General features: G+C 40.0%; 1 long non-coding RNA gene across 1 annotated transcript in view; it reads right to left on the reverse strand.

The window, feature by feature from the left end:
* LOC129047720 (uncharacterized) overlaps window positions 1–22,663 on the reverse strand; it is a 60,797-nt gene that overhangs the window by 1,211 nt on the left and 36,923 nt on the right. The gene's annotated exons all lie outside the window — the stretch shown is intronic.

Genomic DNA, 22,663 nt, shown 5'->3' on the forward strand with positions numbered 1-22,663 from the left:
AAAGAGAGATTCATTTCTCAGAAAAATACCCTTCAAACTAATTTTAATGCTAAGACCAAATTTTAACCAAAAAAATTATCTTCAGTTTTCCATTTATTTGGCATATATGGCAGACAAAAAAACAATCAATTTATTTTTCTAAAGACAGGGATGTTATATGTGTCATGTGTATCGTATGTTAAGTTGATTTTAATAAGTCTGTGTAAATAAATTTATTGAGATAAACATTTGGTGAGCATGTGTTCCTTCTTAACTGGTCACTTTCTGTTGGTAAGCGGGTATCTAACTGCAAATGACGACTTTACCATGCAAGGCACCAACCTCACTCGGGAGCTTGTTTGAAATGCAGACTTCCCTACTTACACCTACATTGACTTGGAATCTGCATTTAACATGATGGTAAGGATCTTGCACATTAAAATTTGAGAAGCACTGCCCTAAAACATCTTAAGAATAAAACTGGAATACTTTCACTGCAAATGTGCTATTTACATTAGCATGACTACAGTGGAAAAAAATCCACTAAGCTTGAATTTTGAACTAGTTGAGTGCAGATAGTGATAATGTAAGACTGTTTTGAGAAATGCAAGTACTAACTATCCCTTAGCAAATATAAAGATGCCACATGTGGTCTAATGTAATATTAGACCTTCCCTCTTCTCAGGAGGCAGAGCCATTATGTTCCAACCTGAGCCTCTGAGCTACCATTACTTGTTTCTATTCTTAGCCTTCATGAATACAGGTCACTTATCGGGATTATACTATTCTAACAACAAAAAAATGTGTTTTCCAATGGGAACTACAACAAAAATAGATGAATTCCTTAAAAAACAAATTTTTATTCCTAAACAAATATAATCATATTTGTAAGACATAAGAATAAATGAAAAACAAATTAGTAATTAGGTAAAGAGTACATTTATTTTCAAATTCTGTAGTTCCCCTCAAGATACCACTATTGATGTGGTTGCAAAGCATTATTTGCAATTGTTATGTCAAAGTCGTGTTGTGTCTAAAGAAAGACTACCTGACACTTGTTTCCAAATTGTTCCACTTATAAAATTTGTGCTTTTCCTAGTGTCAAAGGCTTTCCAGCCAGAATGACTCCATCTTGAGTGAAGGCTAAGAAAATAAGGCTGGGACTTGCTGGGCTGCATTCCCAGAAAGTTAGGCATTCCTAGCCTCTAGATGTTTACTGCTAAGGGAACAGATTGATAATGTTTACTAAACAGGCCCAGACTTGGGATTGTCCTGATATCCTGGTATCTTGAGAACAGAAGCATTCCTAATTTTGCTTTAAAGATAATAATATCGATCCTTGCAAAACATAAGAAAATTAATCCTTTATCACAAACCCTTGTAGCATGGCACATCTTCCCATGATCTTTATTTATCCTATATATAAACAAGCTTTGTACCTAGGGTGGACTCATTCCTCTTCTTCCTTTTGGGAACTCCCAGCTCTGTCTATGGAGTAGCTGTTCTTTCACCACTTTACTTTCCCAATAAATTTGCTTTTGCTTTGCACCGTGGACTGGCACTGAATTCTTTCTTTCACGAGATCCAAGAACCCTCTCTTGGGGTCTGTATAGGGACCCCCTTTCCTGTAACACTAGCAAGGAAGTCCCTTCCAGAGAGCTCTCTCTGGTTTAGCAGCACACTTATATTGGTGCAGGATGGGAACATTCCGTAAAGACATACTCACATTTGTTCAAAGTCTTCTGCATCAACTACCCCCAGACTTTGATGTATTCTGCCTTTAAAATCACGCTATGTCCCAGTCACTTTTTGTTGCCTTCCCTTCCAATCCAGTTGAGGAATCCCTCCGGGAAAGTAAAATCTGTCTACTTGTGCTCTCCGTCCACCTCCTGGCATCTCCTGTCAATTATTTCCCCACTGTCTTGTTCTTTCAATCATTCCCATCCTACTGGAACTTTCCTATCAATGTTTCAAGTTGTTATCTAAATGTCACTTATCTGAAAACAAATAAATCGCCTTTCATGACTCTATTTCAAACTTTTTTTTTTTTTGAGACGGTCGGAGTCTTGCTCAGTCACCCAGGCTGGAGTGCAGTGGTGCGATCTTGGCTCACTGCAAGCTCCGCCTCCTGGGTTCACGCCATTCTTCTGCCTCAGCCTCCCGAGTAGCTGGGACTACAGACGCCCACCACCACGCCCGGCTAATTTTTTTTTTTTTTTTTGTATTGTTAGTAGAGACGGGGTTTCACCATGTTAGTCAGGATGGTCTGAATCTCCTGACCTCGTGATCCACCCACCTCGGCCTCCCAAAGTGCTGGGATTACAGGCGTGAGCCACCGCACCCAGCCGACCCTATTTCAATCTTTTTAGCTTTCACTGAATGTTTCTCTACCTGTCCATGAATGAATGGTCTCCATTTATTTTCCATTTATCTTTCATATATTCCAACTTAACATTTATTTCCACAACTGACATTTATTTGACAAAGGTCCTTTGAATACATTTTAGCTCTAGTATGCCTACTGTGTCTTTAATGTGTGACAATTTCACTAATGGAAATACAATCACATGTGCCCTGTAAATCTCCCAAGTTGTCTCAATTCTCCAAAGAATTACATCATGTCTGTCCACACCCACCAACGACAAAACTGAAAAGTGACCAGTTCAGCTTCAGGCTAGTGTTCTTTCATTCCACCAAAGCCACATTATATTTAATTAATGAATCTAACGCCTATAAAGTTAACAATAAAGGAATATAACACATATACCTGAATATACCTCTATTCAAAATTATTTTCCAAGAATGAATAAATGTTTACATTTTATTAGAGAAAATGAAACAATTAATCATAATATCTGAGATTTATTTCAAAACTCTTTTTTTTACTGACACATGTTCTTGTCCAGAGGCCAATGGAAACAGACATGCATAGCATTATTTAGATGATCAACTGCATTAATTCTTCATATATTAGTCATTGACAATAGACCTACAAAGAGAGTATTTCTCATCCTTGATATAAATTACAGTTTTCATCACTGAATTTACTTACTCAACAGTTTTTAGACACATGTGCTTATGGACTTATATGGAATTCCTGAGATTGAACTTGCTGTGTGATAAATCTTCTAGCTTTAAATACAGAGTATGTTTAAACAGGGTGAGTTGTTAATTATCTGACAAGGAAATGGATTTTATGTGGAAAATGCACATTTTCTCACAGGCAGGGCCCATGAAACTCATGGTTTGAATATTTTCAGATGGCAGAGCCTTTGATAAGTAAAAGAAACAAGACTATTGTAAATACTGAGCTTATTCGAAAAGCATTTTTTAAAAATTTCCAAGCTTATCAGATTACGTCTATACAAAGCTACATTTTTGTGAATTTCCAAATATGTATTTGGTTCATTCATTGTTTCTTTTTGTCCACAGATGTACACATTTTTATAATGATTACAACAAAATAATTTAAACCATCCATTAGGTGAAGCATTCCCCTTTTCCCAAGACAGTTGGATAAAATTGAATCAAAATTTAATTCCATGTCTGAAGGAAGTTTAACACCCTCCTCGGAAGTCTTGAAGCCTTCCAGGTACGACTGAGTAAAGCAGATTGCTCTCTGCATTGTAGGTGGACCTCATATCGTCCCTTGAAGGCCTGAATGGAATGAAAGTTTGAGTAATAAATAATTGTTTCTCTATGATAGTCTTTGAACAGGATATCAGTGTCCTTCTGCCTTTGGACTCAGACTGGGACTGGAACTTACACCATCAGCTCTCCTGGTACTCAGGCATTTGGATTTGGGCTGGACCTACATTACCAACTTCCCTGGGTCTCTAGCTTGCCAACTGCAAATTTTGGACTCCTCAGTCTCTGTAATCACATAAACCAATTTCTTACAATAAATGTACCTATGTGTCTACATATCCATCTAAGCATCTAGTTGGTTCTGGGCTTTTTTCTTTTGGAAGGTACGTGACTAATACAGATTAGTACTGAGATTAGCATGATTTAGTACTAACAGTGGTTCTATAGAAACAAAATTTTAAGAATAAATTTCCTGAATTTGTTCTGAAGTTTCCAGAATTGGCTCTCTAATCTAATTAGAATTAAAGATGCTAGTGGTTCTGTTTCCAGTGGTAAAGAAAGCACTCACAGTACCTGGCATGATTTGGCAATAGAAATATGTAAAATATCACCCTTGGATAGTCCTAATTAACTACTTATAAAAAGCATGGATATGGATGACTGTGTATATGGTACTTTCAAACATTTCTGACAAGCTATTGAATATAACAGTTTAGGACTGATTGTTCCTAATGGTGCTGGACAAAGTATAGAAAGAGAAAGATGAGCGTAACGATTAAAATTCCCAGCTCAAATGCTACCTAAATGATCTGAAAGCTTCTATGTGTGCCCTGAATGAGACATTTATCTCCTGTAATTTCAGGTCTAAGACTGCTGAAAATGAAGCCCAGAAACTCATCCTGTGACTGGCTGAATTACAATGTAAGTTTGAACTCCCAGCCTTGTAGAGTATTTACGGGGAAAGTGAGGGCATTGACTGGGAAGGAATGGAATCTGAATATTAGAGTGGGGATGTGATGTGAGGGAAGACCTGGATGAAGCTGGAAACACTGAACCACTAAGTTCTTTTCTGCTGGAAGATGTCTCCCCAGCCCCAGGGGGAGCCGCCTCTCTACCCCCATTTGAAGAGAGTAACCTCTTAGTGACTGATGAAATTCTAGTGGCCTCCCCCGAGGAAGCTGCCATCAAGAAAATGCTGAATATTCTCAGGAACCACGCCTACCATCTTTCTTTGCTTCTAGATCTAGAACTAGACTCATCTCAGCGGGCCCCTAAAGGTGAGGTATAAAGTGTGGCCCATGAGGAGGTGTGCTACACTCTACAATAATTATTTGAGTTTTTAAAATTATACAGACAGAAACCTAAGAAACATGTGAGAATGGATATTAAGTGTGTGAGATATCGGTGGAGGAACACCAACTTCTCTCAGGCTGAAATTATTAATATGTGTTTACTAAGCATAGATTATACATTTAATGTGCATCTTAGAAGTCAGAAAGGGCTCTAACACTTTCTTTGGTTGACTAAAGCCTAGACCAAAAGGTGGCCTACAGTGAGTAAGTTAGAAACGCCAGACCTGCCTTGGTTCAATGTATAGATACTCCTCTACTCACTATAAGGTTACATCCCAATAAAGCTATCATAACTTGAAAATATTGCAAGTCAAACTGCATTTAATACACTTAACCTACCAAACATCATAGCTTAGCCTATCCTACTTTAAACATGCTCAGAACACTTACTTTATTCTATAGTTGAGCAAAATCACCTGACACAAAGCCTATTTTATAATAAAGTAATGAATAGCTGACCTAATTTATTGAATACCATACTGAAAGTGAAAAACAGAATACTTGTATGGGTACTAACCATTAATGTACACAGCTGAAAGTGCACAGAGCCTGAAGAATGTTTGAAACATTGAACTAAAATTAATTGCTGGCTGATTGAGAGGTTATAGTGACAGGGTCATTGGTTTCTTTCTCTTCTGATGAAGCTCGAGAATGCAAAATGATACAATGGGCTTTGGGGACTTGGGGGGAAAAGTGGGAGTGGGGCAAGGGATGAAAGACTACAAATATGGTGCAGTGTATACTGCTTGGGTGATGCGTGCACCATCTCACAAATCACCACTAAGGAACTTACTCATGTAACCAAATACCACCTCTACCCCCAATAACTTATGAAAAATAAGAAAAAATTAAAAAATTAAAAGTATAAAAAATAAAAACCACTGGCAACACAGCACACTCACAGTACACAGCTGAGTATTGGTCATTTACCCTTGTGATGGTGTGGGTGGCTGGGATCTGTGACTCACTGCAGCTGCCCAGCATTGCAACAGAGTGTCATACAGCAGATCTAGCCAGGGAAAAGATCAAGATTCAAAATTCAAAGTGTGGTTTCTACTAAATGTGCATCACTTTCACACCATTGCAACAGGAACCATCTTAAAGGGGACCATCTGTAGAGGAAAGGATTCAAAGACTTAGGGAGATTGGAATGTTATAATAGATTTGCCATTTCAGATCTAACCACCCTCACTGGGAGAGAACAGAGGATGTACTTCTTTTCACTGCTATTGTGAGAAATCAATTTGTAAGGAGAGCCTCAGCATCTCTGAAGAGCTTTGTGATTGCCAGACCTTACAGTGGAGAATGCAGTCACTGTTTGGGAAATCTAGACAATGGGAGTAATTGGATCCCAGGATGGCAGGAGCCAAGGGGTAGTGCCAAAGTAAGAGTGGGTGTGGATCCTGTAAGGGAGGCAGACTCAAGGCAGCAATCAGAATCATCTCACTCGTGCAGATTTATGGTGTTGGTTAGTTGAGCATGATGTTCCTAGAGGTGAAATACTCTGAAAGACTATTAAATTCTTACTTTCTCTGTATACATAAGGCTGTTCTTGCATTGCTATAAAGAAATAGTTGAGACCGGGTAACTTATAAGGAAAGAAGTTTAATTAGCTCATGGTTCTACAGGAAGCATTAGCACTGACATTTGCTTCTGGGGAGGCCTCAGGATCATGGCGGAAGGCAAAGCAGGAGCTTCCATGTCACATGGTGAAAGCAGGAGCAAAGAGAGAGAGTTAGGTGCCACACTTTTAAACAGCCAGATCTCATGAGAAGGCACCCACTATCATGAGAACAGCACCAAGGGAATGGTGCCAAACCATTCGTGAGAACTCCACCCCCATGATCCAGTCATCTTCCGCCAGGCCCCACCCCCAATACTGGGGATTACAGTTCAACCTGAGATTTGACTGGGGATATATATCCAAACTGTATCATTGGGTAAGCAGAGAATTCCTAGGTCAAGTGAATATAAGTTTAACCTAGACCAGAGTCACAACTCCTCAATCAATTCCCAGATTAGAGCCAGTTTATAGCCCCAGAATCCCCTGGAGGGGAGGCCAAGTACTCTTGAGGAAGGAGCACTATACACTGCAAAAAAAAAATTACGCTGTTAAACTTTCTCACAACTTCCCCAAAAGTAAGGTACCATTTAGCAGGGTAACTATGCAATGGGGAAAAGGAAATATTCAGACCTATTAGAAACTACTGGACACTGGCCCTGAACTGATACTAATTCCAGGAGACCTAAACCCTCTCTGTGGGTCACCAGTCAAAGTAAGGACTTTTAATGGAGATCAGGTGATTCAGGGAGTTTTAGCCCATGTCTGTCTCACAGTGGTCCCAGTGAGTCCCGAAATCCATCCTGTGGTTATTTCTTGGTTCTAGAATGCATGATTAGAATAGATATACTCAGAGGCTGGAAGAACCCCACATTGGTTCCCTAACTTGTGTAAGGGACAAGAGTTATTATGGTGAGATAGGCTAAATGGAAGCCACTAGAACTGTCTCTGCCTTGGAAAGTAGTAAACCAAAGTTAGTACTGCATTCCTGGAGAGGTTGCAAACATTAATGCTACCATTAAGGATTTGAAATATGCAAGGGTGGTGATTCCCACCACATCCCCCATTCAATTCACCTATTTGAACTGTGCAGAAAACAAATGAATTTTGGAGAATGACAGATTACAGTAAGCTTAACTAGATAGTAACTCCAATTGCAGCTGCTGTATCAGATGTGGTTTCATTGAACAAATTAACACATCCTCTGATATGCAGCCATTGACATGACAAATGCTTTTTTCCCTCTGTATCTGTTCATAAGTCTCATTACAAGCAATTTTCTTTCAGCAGACAAGGCCAGAAATCCATCTTCGCTATCCTGCCTCACAGATATGTCAACTTTCTAGGCCGAGGTTAAAATTTAGTTGGCAGGGATCTTGATTACTTTTTACTTCTACAAGATATTACTGGTCCATTACACTGATGGCATTATGATAATTGGACTTAGTGAACAAGAAGTAACAAGTATTCTAGCCTTACTGGTAAGACATACATGTCAGAGAGCGGTAAATAAATCCAACTAAAATTCTGGGGCCTTCTACCTCAGTAAAATATCGAGGGGTCCAGTGATGTTGGGCATATCAAGATATTCCTTTTAAGGTGATGTTGCTTCTGGTCTCTCCTACAACCAAAAAAGAGACTCAACACCCTGTGGATCTCTTTGGATTTTGGAGGCATCATATTCCTCATTTGCATGTGTTACTCTGACCCATCTACTGAGTGACCTAGAAAACTGCTACTTTTGAGTGGGACCCAGAATAAGAGAAGGCTCTGTAGCAGTCCAGGCTGCTGTGCAAGCTTCTCTGCTGCTTGGGCCGTATGATCTAGCAGATCCAATGGTGCTTGAAGTGCCAGTGGCAGATAGGATGCTGTTTGGAGACTTTGACAAGCCCTATAAGTGAGTAACAGCACAGGGCCTTAGAATATTGGAGCAAAGTCCTGCCATCTTCTGCGAATAACTCCTCTCCTTTTGAGAAACAACTCTTGGCCTGCTACTAGACCTTAGTAGATACAGAACTCGTAACCATGGGCCACCAAGTTACCACGTGATCTGAGCTGCATGTGATGAGCTGGGTGTTATCTGATTCACCAAGCTATGAAGCTAGGCGTGCAGAGGAGCACTCCAGCATTTAATGGAAGTGGTATACACATGATTAGGTCTGAGCAGGCTCTGAGGCACAAGTAAGTTACATGAAAAAGCGACCCTAAAGCCCATGGTCCCCACATCTGCTACACTGCCTTTTTTCTCCCAGCCTGCACCTATGGTCCCATGGGGAGCTCCCATTATCAGTTGACTAAATAAGAGAAGACTTGGGCCTGGATTACAGAGGGTTTTGCATAATATTCAGGAACCATCTGAAAGTGGATAGCTGCAGCACTGTAGCCCCTCTCTGGGACATCCCTGGACAGTGGTGAAGAGAAGTTGTCCCAGTGGACTCAACTTCAAATAGTGCACCAGGTTGTTCACTTTGCTTGGAAAGAACAAATGGCATAATGTGTAAACATAATTAGAAGACTGGTGACAAGGAAACCTGGGAAAGAGGGATGTGTGGATGGACCTCTCTGAATGAGCGAGAAAACCATGGTGATATTTGTGTCCCATGTGGATGCTCACCAAAGGATGGACTTAGCAGAGAAGAATTTTAAAAATCTTCTTATCAGAAGGATGACCCATTCTGTGGATACCTATCAGCCTCTTTCACCAGCCACTTCTATCATCTCCCAGTAGACTTAGGAACAAAGTATCCATAGCGGCAGGGATGGAGACTTAGCCTACATGGACTCCCACTCACCAAGGCCAACCTGGCCATGGCCACTGCGAGGGGCCAGTATGCCTGCAACACAGACCAACTCTGAATCCTTGATATGCACCTGGGGTCCAGTATGCCTGCAACACAGACCAACTCTGAATCCTTGATATGCACTGGGGTCCAGTATGCCTGCAACACAGACCAACTCTGAATCCTTGATATGCACCTGGGGTCCAGTATGCCTGCAACACAGACCAACTCTGAATCCTTGATATGCACCTGGTGAAATAAGCCAGGTACCTGGTGACAGATTGATTACATTGGACCACTTTCATCATAGAAAGGGCAGTGTTTTATTCTTACTAGAATAGACACTCTGGATATAGAATTGCCTTCCCTACATGCAATGTTTCTACCCAAGCTACCATCCATGGACTTACAGAATACTTTAACCACAGTCATTGTTTTCCATACAGCAGTGCTTCTGATCAGGGAATTCAGTTAACAGCAAAAGAAGTGCAGCAATGGGTCCATGTTCATGGAATTCACCGACTTTACTATGTTTCCTACCATCCTGAAGCAGCTGGTTTGGTAGAATGGTGGAATGGCCTTTTGCAGACTTAGTTACAGTGTCAGCCAGGTGGCAGTACTGAGCTGGGGAAAGATTCCTCAGGAGTCTGTATGCTTTAAATCAGCATCCAAAATATGATGCTGTTTCTCCAAAAGGCAGAATTCACAGGTCCAGGAATCAAGGGAAGAAAGTGGAAGTGGTCTCACTCACTGTTATTCCTAGTGACCTACTAGCAAAATGTTTGCCTCTTGATCCTACAACTTTATGATCTGCTGGCCTAGAAGTCTGTTTCAAATGAAGGATTGCTTCCACCAAGAGACACAGCAGTGCCTTTATAGAACTGGAAATTAAAACTGTTACCCAGTGGCTTTGGATTCCTCATGTCTAAATCAACAGGCAAGGAAGAGAGTTACTGGGCTACTTCTGGTTATTGATCTTAACTGGCAAGGGGAACTTGCCAAATGGAGATAAGGAAGGGCGTGTCTGCAATATATATATCCTTAGGGTGTCCTTGGGATTATCATATACTGTAATTATGCTCAATGGAAAATGACAGCCACCTAATCCAGGCAGGACAACTAATGGCCCAGACCCTTCAGGAATGAAGCCTTGGGTCATCCCAACAAGTAAATAATCACGACCAGCTGAGGTGCTTAGTGAAAGAAGTGAGGTGGTTAGTGAAAGAAGGTAGCTATAAATACCAGCTATGACCACATGACCAGTTGCAGAAATCAAGATTGAAATTGTTATCAGCATTTCCCCCTTTTTTGTTATGAATACATACAAATGTGTGTGGGTGCATTAAGCAAATATTATTGTTTTTCTGCTATCTTATTCCCTTATAATTTAATGTAGGATGTATTGACTATATCATTGCATTTAAGTGTTGTTGATTTTATATTATAACATTTAAGTTACAGGATATCAAGGAGAAAAATAAACATCATTCAAGGATTATGCCTCCTTTTCTGGGGAAGGGGTAGGTGTGTCTTCAGTTGTACATGGGATCATTATATATTAGACAGAAGCATGACCTTGCTATTTTCTTTATTTGGAGATTAAGTATAGTTTAACGAGATGTGTATGGATGCCAAGTTGACAAGGGGTGGGCTTGTGATGAATAATTTCTTGTGGAAATTTGACTATGTCATGGGGTGCCCAGATATTTAATGAAACATTATCCCAGCTATGTCTGTGATGGGTGCTTCTGGATGAAATTAACATTTGAATCAGTAGACTGAGCAAAGCAGGCTTCTCTCTCTAACAAGAGTAGCCCTCACTCAATCAGTTGAAGCCCTGAATAGGATAAAAATTACTCTGACCTTCCAGTAAGTAAGAGAAAACTCCTGCCTGGCTGTTTGAGCTGGGTCATGAGTTTTTTCTTGTCTTCAGACTAAACTCAAACATTGGTGCTTCTTAGATTTTGAGCCTGCCGGTTTTCAGACTGGCACTTACACCATTGACTCTCCTGGTTCTCAGGCCTTCAGACTCAGACTGGGACTATCCCATTGGCTCTCCTGGGTCTCCAGCTTGCCAACTGCAGAACTTTACTTCTCGGCCTCCAGAATTACATAAGCTAATTCCTTATAGTAAGTCTTTCTCTTTCTCTCTCTCCCTGTGTCTCTCCTATTGGTTCTGTTTCTCAGGACATTCCAGGCACTACAGTCACCTCTGGCTGAGAATTCTGACTTCTTCACTTCATAGATTATTCTTTCTCTGTGATTCAAACATCCTAACTCATAAATTTATAAGAATTATTTCCTCCCTCAACTTTCACAAAAAAATCCACATATACATATATGTGGATACATATAACACATTAGTTTATTTTCAATTACCTTACAGAAGATATTGAGGTGAAATAAAAATTACTGTAAACATAAGCCTTACATTCTTTTTTTTTTTTTGAGATGGATCTTCGCTCTTGTTGCCCAGGCTGGAGTGCAATGGCATGATCTTGGCTCACTGCAACCTCCGCCTCCTCAGTTCAAGCTATTCTCCTGCCTCAGCCTCCCGTGTAGCTGGGATTACAGGCATGTGCCACCATGCCCGGCTAATTTTGTATTTTTAGTAGAGACGGGTTTCTCCATGTTGGTCAGGCTGGTCTCGAACTCCCAACCTCAGGTGATCCACCCGCCTCGGCCTCCCAAAGTCCTGGGATTACAGTCGTGAGCCACCGCACCCGGGCCAAGCCTTATATTCTTTAAAAGTTAATTCCTCACTGCTTGGTCAGCTAATTCCCTCTGAGCATTTCTATTATGACCCTGGCTCTCCTTCCCGCATCTCCCACCTTCCCCTCCCTTCTCTTCTGTCTTTTCTCTTCTCAGGAGCAAAAACTAAATTGGTCTCCTTTTCTCACACAAGATAGTTTTGGTGCCCCTTTGCTGCTTTAACTCTTGCCAGTGGGCATAACTTTGAAGTTTCAATTTTATCCCAAGTAGCTCATCAAGCTAGTACTTCAACATTAGGAATTCTTCTGTAATAGGAATTCTAGTGCCAGCTATTGAAGTTATAAACATCTCAACCTCTGTCACAATCAAAATAACTGCCATTGACTGAGAACTCATGCTCCAATCACTGTTATGATGTGCTTCACTGACATTCTCTCATGTTCTTACAGAAACACCACATAGTCATGCTTTTTCTAACTGTGGCAGATGCTGCTGTGTTTCTAATCAATATCCATTTTCCTCTTCTTTTAAATTAAAGGGTGCTGCTCCATTCAGTCCCACTTTACTAGGCCTCTGCATTGCATCCCCCCCATACTATTAATGTTGGTAGCTAAGGGCTCACAAGTGCCCTGTTCTCTCCTGAGCACTTCTCCAGACTGAAGGGAGCTGCCTCACCTGGACAACCTGTAGCCAGTGACTGACTGACACATGGTATAAAGGGCTATTCCTCTAGCCTCAGTGTCAGGCCAACTCCGTAATGCAATCCATGCTCCAAAACTCTGGGTGTCAGGCTGAGCCAGTCTTGTGTTGAGATCATCCTGGCTTAGGTAGATCTCACCCTTGTCGCACCCTACTTACTATTTCCCTCTCATAAGGTTATTCTCTCAAGAAAAGTTGCTCAATAATTGCTATTGCAGGCTCTGCTTCTAGAGAACCCATCCTGACAGACTGACTGCACTGCAGAAAAAACAATGAAGGTCATTAACAGAAGGAAATCAATTAGGGTATCACTGGAGCCTGGGTCAGTGGCGACCTAACAAGAGCTCACTCCAAAATGGTAGCAGTGGACACAGACAGGAGTCAGATTAACCAGTTTATTTGTTTTCCATAATCATATTTTATTTTCTTTGTAGCAATTATCACTCTCTGCTATTATAGCATTTTGTGTCTTTTAAAGTTTCTTTGTTTTTTGTTTTTGAGATGGAGTCTCGCTCTGTCACCTAGGCTAGAGTGCAGTGGCATGATCTCCACTCACTGCAACCTCTGCCTCCCAGGTTCAAGTGAGTCTCCTGCCTCAGCCTCCCAAGTAGCTGGGATTACAGGCTTGTGCCACCACACCCGGCTAATTTTTTTAGGGGCGGGTATTTCTAGTCGAGACAGAGTTTCACCATTTTGCCCAGGCTGGTCTCAAACTCCTGACCTCAAGCAATCCACCCGCTTCTGCCTCCCAAAGTGTTAGGATTACAGGCATGAGTCACCACGCCCGGTCTCCTTTAAAGTATTTTTAAATATTTACCTTGTTAAAAGTTTTTATCTTCCTTTAAAGAGATATAAGAACGAGGGCCTTTCTTAGGTACTATCATATTCTTTCAGCCCCTAAAACAGTGCTGGCAGACAATTCATGCAAAATACATATTTGTAAATAAGTGAATGAAAAATGAATGGAAGAAGAGTGATTGAGATTAGCTTGAGGCCTATGTGGGATTGAGGGAGCTGATTAGGTTATAAGTTGAGAGAGATCTAGAAATATCAAAAGAACTCTGGAGAATGATCTGTTTGGTATAATAAATTATATACTGGGAACTCAGGAGAGATACTATAGGGCCTAAGACGGTATTTGGGTGACTAAGCCCTTCACTTTAAAAGCTCAGTATAGTACTTTATGCAAAACCTTGAAACTTACCGTATTTCTTTTTGGCATTTTGGGTGATGCTTAAGAATGTTAAATAATGAAAGACTGTTTGTGTTACCTGTACTGTGTGTGTATTAGAATTGTAACCTATTTCAGTTTTCGTCTTGTCACCAACAAGCTTTTCAAAGTAGTAGAAACTACTTTTTCAGAAGGTGAAGTAATGCTGTTTTGTCCAGTGGGTGATTACTTGCTGTGAATACTTAGTGATCATCTGGCTTGGAAACATGCGTAGGTGTGTATAATAAATGAGACTGCTACTACCTGTTAATTGTACTTTATAATTGCAGTTTATCTCCTCTATACACCTGCAGAGTCTTGGTTCATATCACAGAGAAAAGGTCGTTACTGTGGCTTGACTGAGAGAGCTCATTTATTAAAGCTCTAAGGGGTTGTATTATTAACTTTGTCTCATGTCTTTCTACATTATCTAATATTCTCCATTCAGATGTACACAAAAAATGTCCATCTTTTAAATGCATAACTGATGTACATATATGCTGTTATTGTTATTGTTAAATAACTTTAGTTATTTAAAGTTAGTAAAATTAAAGTTATTGTTATTGTTATGCTGTTAAAGTTATTGATGGTTAAATCAATAACTTTTAGGCAACAAATTGGTTGATCGCTTATTGTTGATTTTAGGCAGTTGCCAAGCAATACTAATGTCCTAACATTAAGATTAATGGAGTGCATCACTCATTGACTTGATCATTCCCCTCCCATTTCTATTGCCCTGTCACTTGGGGTGCTGGCATTGGGTTCGTATGTGTGCAATCGAATCTTTTCCATGGCAGATGCTGAGGAGCAAGTCCTGACAGTGAATAGCCGTGTGTTTAGTCAGGTGTTTACATAGGCTCAAGTAAATGAGAATTTTATGGAAAGTCGATAAGACATCTCAATACTTTCATATTCATTTCAGAAAAGTATAGTATGAGAAGAAGAGCTTCGACAAATATTGTGTCTAAAAAGCTAAAAACATCCCGATCTTCGTAACCGAGTGGCTAACAAATAAACTAAAGAAACTCACACAATGCTCAGTTAAAGGAGTCAAAATAAACTGTCATAGAATCCACATCATGATGAGGTCTTATTTAGCAATATTATATTCCCTTTAATTGCATTTGTAATGTTGACTTAAATGTGAGAATACTGCATTCCTTTGCCTTTTCCTCTCTCTGAAGGTTTTGAGAGAAGAAACAGAAGAAGTTGTAGAAAATCAACTCTGCTTCCTTTTACTAATTGTGAATATAAGCTCACCGTACTCTGGAGTGAAAATAAAAACAATGTTTTAGTTGATTGTGTCTACCAATGCCATCTACTCCCCATTCTTGCTTTAATTGATAACTCATTTTAAGAAAACACTACGACTTGTTTGTAGAAAATGTACTTTAAGATCCCAGAAGCATTTAATTCCTCAGGAAAACTTATCAGGATGTCATATAATGAATAAAAAAGACGTTCAAAATCAGTAATTTTCATCAGCTGATCTGGTTTCTTGGTATTTTGTACTGTAATACCCTTTACTATATATGATCTCTGAATAGATAAGTCAGCTTTCAATGCTCACAGTTTTTAACATAGAGTATTTTTTAAAAACTTTGAGTATTGTATAGATTAGGGACAGTGACTTTCACTGAATAAAAACATACTTAGTTCTGGTATAAAGAGAACATATACTCATCTGCACATGCTCCACTTTGCACTACGGCTGAAGGACTCTGAAAGCACACCGCTCTGGGTTTTAGCTCCAGGGCATCCCGTGGGTGGGTCACTGAGCAAAAGCATTATAGGACACCCCGTTCTACAAGGAATGAGGACAAAGCCCAGGCTTTTCTGGAAAGTTCCTCTATATATCAAGATACTGTATTCTTAGCACATTCTACAGTTACTCTAAAACTGCAAGCCGGGAAATGGGGAAGGGGAGAAGAAAGCTGGGTCCGCTGAGGCCATCTAGGGGCCAGTCCTCCTCCGGAGGCCGTTAAATTGGTCCAGGAAAGAGAAAAATATGGCTTTGATCAGGGTGGTGACGATGGAGTTCTTAATCAGTGGTAGGGTTTTTGATAGGTTTTGTAAGTGTGATAGAACCAATAAGATTTCTTTCCAGACTGGATGTAGAGTGTGAGAGAAGAAGAGTGGTGATCCCAAAGTCATTAGCTTGGGCACCAGATGGAATTGCCATCAACGGAGATTAAGGAAGAAGGATTTGTCCCTTAAATTGCACAGTTGTAGCAATAGATGAGTTTACTAGGAAATAAAACATGTGTTTGCAAAGGACTGGTCTATTTCCTTAAGAAAACAGAAACTAGGCCGGGCGCGGTGGCTCACGCCTGTAATCCCAGCACTTTGGGAGGCTGAGGCGGGCAGATCACGAGGTCAGGAGATCGAGACCATCCTGGCTAACACAGTGAAACCCTGTCCCTACTAAAAATACAAAAAATTAGCCGGGCGTGGGGGCGGGCGCCTGTAGTCCCAGCTACTCGGGAGGCTGAGGCAGGAGAATGGCGTGAACCCGGAAGGCGGAGCTTGCAGTGAGCCGAGATCGCGCCACTGCACTCCAGCCTGGGCGAGACAACGAAACTCCGTCTCAAAAAAAAAAGAAGAAAACAGAAACTAAAATATTAGTGCTCATTTTATGCCTGTCTTTGCCAAAACACTAGGACATTAAAGAACATGTAGGGCAATACAAACCAAAAACGTAATAAGCATGCAATGCCCATATCATCTACCCCAGTAAAATAATTCATGTATTCAGCTTGTATCCAAATTATTTATTATTATTATTCTGCCAAAGTGTTTCACACAGGTTGCCATTTTAAATTTTGTTTTTGATGAAATGTCTGTTGAAATGTACTTTCTCTTGATTCCTTGACTAAATTTTCACAAAATCAGTTGATCGGAAACTATATAGAAATGTGTTCACTATTATCCATTAGAGTTTATTAAGCAATGAAAGAAATGAAGGCATAAGGATTAAATGTCTGCCCAAATTTCTGGGCAGTCACTTTCTCATTAGAGCTCTTGTATTTGGGGACTCTAATGTGGAAATACCGTAAGAATTTAAAGAACAAATAGTACACCCTCCTCCCTTAGAAGGTAGAGACAAAAGAATTCACAATTTTGAAATTCCTTCATATGACATTGTTCTTATCAGGTATCAGAAGTTTTAATTTTTATATTATATTATATTATATTATATTATATTTTAAGACGGAGTCTCGCTCTGTCACCTAGGCTGGAGTGCAGTGGCGCCATCTGGGCTCACTGCAAGCTCCGCCTCCCAGGTTCACGCCATTCTCCTGCCTCAGCCTCCCATGTAGCTGGGACTACAGGAGCCCACCACCACGCCCGGCTAAATTTTTCTGTATTTTTAGTAGAGACGGGGTTTCACCGTGTTAGCCAGGATGGTCTCGATCTCTTGACCTCGTGATCTGCCCGTCTCAGCCTCCCAAAGTGCTGGGATTACAGCTGTGAGCCATTGCGCCCGGCCCAGAAATTTTTTTTTAATGGTGAATCTTAAATGGTGAATTTAGATAATAACCTAAGATAATTTTGTAGAAATGCAAAATTTGCAAAATAATTTCTGATCATAAAAGGATAGGTGAAAGCTTTTCCCAGGTGGTGTCTGACCTGCTCTTGTATCTCTGAATTTTCACACTAGAGTGCAATTATGTGGCATATCCACTCTGATTTTTGCAAGTTTAAGAAGTTACTTTAGACACATCGTAATGTTTCTTTAAGCATATTTCACTCCCGTAAATGGGGCAACAACATTCCATATTAAAGTTAGTAATATATTACAATTAAAGTGTCTAATTCTCAGATCCTTTGTAACACATGGGCTACAATAAATCACATACAGAAAAAGTCTTAAATTATTAGAATCTATTATGTAAAAAGTGACTAAGAGAATCATGGTAGTGTTCAATTTATTGCCTCTGATCTCCAAATGCAGTCTTCAATACATGTTCTGTATTAACGGACAGGCATCTTTAAGCATTTCTGCTTTCCAGTAAGGATACCAGTAAGCAGGAGGAAGGGCTGTTCTGCTCTTTCCAGCTGCTGCATGGTGGGCCAACAGTGTGGGTATGAGAACATCTGGTGTCGTTCTGCCCCAGTGACATGTTCAAAATACACCACTCCTCAGTCCTAGCCTGTCCTAGTGACCACCTTCATGCAGCCCTCTTGAGAGAGACGCTATGTGGTCCAGGTCTCTCGCCCACACTGCCACCCTGATTCCCTCTGCCTGCTTGTCCCTACCTTCCAGAGTTGCCTTTTGAGGTTCCCCTGATGCAGCGGCCCTCCTCTCAGGGTTACCATATGCTCTAAGCTTTGTGCTGCACTGGCATTGCAGGGAAGTTTACATTTTCCCCCTGAAGTTTTGATAATGTAAGCCTATAAAACAAACTGATAATAGGCAGATTAACGGAAGAAAAGGCATACAAATTTATTAACATGCATGTGGGCTTGCGTATCACATACAAAGTATTAATAAACTCAAAGCGAGGGTCAGATGGTTGAAGTTTTTATGCCATCTTGAGGCTACAGAAAGAACTGCAGCTCAGAGCATGGCCAAAACCAGGTTATGGTGGTGAATCAAGTTATGGTGGTGGGACACGTTATGGGAGGGAGAGAAGAGGAGGCCTGGCAGCAAAGCTGGTCTTGTTATGTAGCTGAAACCTCACAGGTAGCAGCCATCACAGCAAATAGATGATAAATGTTTATTTGAGAAGTTTAAAGGTGTCAGACTAGACTCAGATGAGGAAGGGCCCCAGAGAAACCTGGCTGTATCAAGGCAGATTCTCTACGGATGCAAACCTCCCTTCTGAGGAAAGACAGCTTTTCAGGGCTACTTCTATTTGCAGGCCTTCTGAACAGCCATCTCAAAAGATGTCAAAGAAGGATATTTGGGGGTGAAATATTTTGATTTTCTTCACAGGCATACATTTTACATGGCAGAATCATAATACAAGTATAATTAAATAAAACTAAAGTACAAGTATAATTAAAGTGAATACCTAGTCCTATAACAGATATATTCCACAAAAATGTAATGATTAACACCAGGGGCAGTTATATTTCAAGCTCATGCTTCTCAGCTTGTCTGTTCTTGTAGCAGTGTAGGTCAAATCAGGAGATAAAAACCATAGAGTGATTTCAACAGAAATTTAATATAAAGAATTATACCATGATAAAAGATTATAGGATATAAGTGAACTCTGTAAGTTAATCTAGAGCTGAGGGAAGATATTCATGGCAGAACGAACTTGGAAAGATAAGCCCTTCCCCAAAGCTGTGGTTAAGACTTTATTGGAGAAGGTGTTTTATCCTACTGAATTACAGAGAAATCTATCTGTTTACCTGGGTGAGAGCGGGCCTGGAGTCACAGGTGAAGCCGAGCTATGGACTGAATTGCAGTCCGTCCCAATTCATATGTTAAATCCCTAACCTCCAATTTGGCTACATTTGGAGATACAGTCAAATTGTAGGTTAGGGATTTAACATGTGAATTCGGACGGGCTGCAATTCAGTCCACAGCTCAGCTTCACCTGTGACTGCGGACCAGGTTAAGCCAAGCTAGGGACTGATTGCTATGAACTGAATTCATTTAGACTACATTTGGAAGTAATTAAAGTGACATTAGGTAATTAAAGTTACACCCCATCAGATTAGGTTGGGCCCCTAATCTGACAGGATTGGTGGCTTTTTATGAAGCCTATAAAACAAACTGATTATAGGTAGATTTTTTAAAAGGCATACACATTTATTAATGTGCATATGGATTTGGGAGTCACATGCAAAGTATGAGGCTCAAAGTAGGGGTCAGATGGTTGACGTTCTCTCTCCCTCTCTCTCTTTCTCTCTCCTTATACACACAGTTAAACAAGGCCATGTGAGAACACAGCTAGAAGGTGACCAGCTACAAGCCAGGAAAAGATCCCTCACCAGAAACCAGAAACCAATTGGCCAAAACAACATAACTTTGGACTTCCCAGCCTGCTGAACTGTGAGAAAATAAATTTCTGTGGTTTAGGCCACCTAGTCTACGGTACATCGTTATGGCAGTTCAAGGAAACATATACAAGCAGGAAATAACCCTCTGGAATGAGGATGGGGTGCAGGTGAGCAATAGCGAGTGGCTGGGTGCCTGATATACAAAAGGAGTAAAGGTATACAAACCTTACCTTTGCTAAAGGAAACCAAAAATATTTCACCCCTATAGTTCTTTGATGTGTCTTGAGGTGGCTATTCAGAGGGCCAGCAGACAGGAATAGAGCAGAAAAGCCGACTTTCGTGGACTAGATTTGCGTCTGTGGAGAAAATCTATAAAGGTGAAATAAACAGCCAGGTTTTCTCTGAGATTCCCCTTCCGCAACATGGTATACAGGCTTCTGAACCCCACTAAGGTATTGACAATCACTCTGTGATTCTCTTTGTGCACACTAATAAATTTGCATGCCATTTCTCCTGTTAATTTACCTTTTTTGAGTTGATTTTTCAGCAAACCTTCAGAGGGCAAAGGGGAAGCTTTTCATTGGCCTCTACACCTGGTTTCCACTTGATTAATTGGCCTCCTGAAACTGCCCAGCTGTTCACAATGATTTATGCATCTATGTGGCATGGATCACTTCACCACGTCCAGTACTAACCTAAGCAATGCAGGCTCTTGCCCATTCGAGATGAGACTCTAATAAAGCATGAACGTCGTCTAAGCCGCCTAAAACTTTCATAGAGAAGATAGTCGTTGATTTCACATATTGGTTCACAGAAAAAAAAGAATGAGACCATTATGTATAATTAACCTTACCATTGTCATCTGAGAAGTCTTTTTCTATATTTTAAAGTAAATGTCAATTTAGATTGTGAGAACTATAAACTACATTAAGTTGAAATGAAAATGCTGACCATATGTTAACAACTTCATGTTAAGGAAATATATGCACTTGCTGAGAAGGTCTATCATTTTATGACATCATGAGCAATTAAACATTTTGAATTATTTTTCATTTTATATATATACTATTTGCATTTTTTGGTTTGCTTATAATATTCTCTTTATATACAACCCCCAAAATAAAAATAATTTGGAAAGACATGAAGAAGAACTACCTACCACCAAGAAACTACCACCAAGATATCAAAGATATACAGAACCAATATTTTGCTGAGCAGTCTTCCATATATTTACATGTCCATATACATGGACTTAGGACTAAATAAATTGTCATTAGTGGAATCACACTCAATCCTTGCTAGATCATGCTAGGCCATGAGTGCAGGACTTATATATTGAGAAATAAAGAGAATCCTAAGCTCCCCACTTGACTGAACAGACTTCCTCTTGGTCAAAGGGACCAGAGGTTTTTAAGGTTTCTCTAGAGAATGGCTAACCACCATAAGGCTTTCTTCCCTAAGGGTGAAGGCAGAAAGCAGCCCTTTCAAAAGTCTTGCCCAGTGATTTCAACCAACTGCCTGACACTTCTCCTCTCTCTTGCAGCTTTAACACAGAAACTGACCAGCATTCCTTCCCAATAAGAGACCACCCAGCACAGCATGGCTCTGGCCGGTCTACAAAGGCTGTGTACTAAGCGCCTTCGTATCCTCCACTTCACCTTTTGATGTACAAGGCCTAACTGAAATACATTTAAATGCTATGTCTCCACCCCAAAGTGAACATGGGACACATGTTACATACATGTTAGCCTTTCTTATTCCTCCCTCCCTGGAAACACTTATTTTCTGCTCAGTTCAGAGGTTCAGAGTTTCTGCGTCCTGCCTGCGGGTTGTGGTAACCTGCTTTAGAAATATGGCCCTCTTCCCAAATGTATGAACCATGATTCTTCAAGTGGACAGAATGATTTATGGACTTCCATAAGCATGTGCATGGTGGGCTCACAGTATATATTTCTGGAATCACTGAGTAAATGCTACCTACAAACTATATTTTTTCAGATTAATATTATGTCATGGAGACTTCCCAATTCATCAAGGTGGCTGGCTAAGATAACTTAAAAACAACACCTAACTTTTGTAATTAAAAACACCTAGAGACACTAGATAATACATAATAATTCTCCTTTCCATTCTCTGTATTTAGAGTTTGGGGTGTTGATAGCATTGCAGATATCAGAGATAAAGCCTTTGACTTTTGTGATATAATGAATGGGAATAGAGATGCCTGCACTCAGCCAGCACATAGAAAATAGGGCACATTCAAACAGTAGACTGATTTTTTTAAAGAGAGAAAGGATAGGGAACTTTGCTATTCTCTAGGTGAAAACAGAAATTTCTCCTTAGAAATAAAGCACTATACTTATTCCTTGCAGGTATTTAGAGACTAAATATACATAATCAGCTTTGTAAGTACTTAAAATGCTTAAAATAATACATTATTATAAAGTAAGAAGTAATAATAAAATTCACCTTTATGCATATAAAAAGCCTCAATACATATGATGTAAAAGTTGACAAAATCATGATAAGTGAACAGATATTCCAGACAGACAGTTTAAAATACCTCTCTCACTGTGGGGAGGGGACAAGTTATTTAATGGATGTAAAGTTTCTGTTTCACAAGATGAAAAAGTTGTGGAGACTGTGTTCTGAAGGCGAATACGCTTAACACTACTGAATTGTATTTAAAAATGGTTAAAATTGTAATTTTATGTTGTATTTTGCCACAATTAAATAAAACTTCCCTCAGATACTGGTTGAGCAATAAACCAAAAACAAAATCTCAAAATAAGGATATTTGAAAACACTATTTATGAAAATTTTATAA

Source organism: Pongo abelii, chromosome 13 (assembly GCF_028885655.2).
Source record: "Pongo abelii isolate AG06213 chromosome 13, NHGRI_mPonAbe1-v2.0_pri, whole genome shotgun sequence".
NCBI classification, from domain to species: domain Eukaryota; kingdom Metazoa; phylum Chordata; class Mammalia; order Primates; family Hominidae; genus Pongo; species Pongo abelii.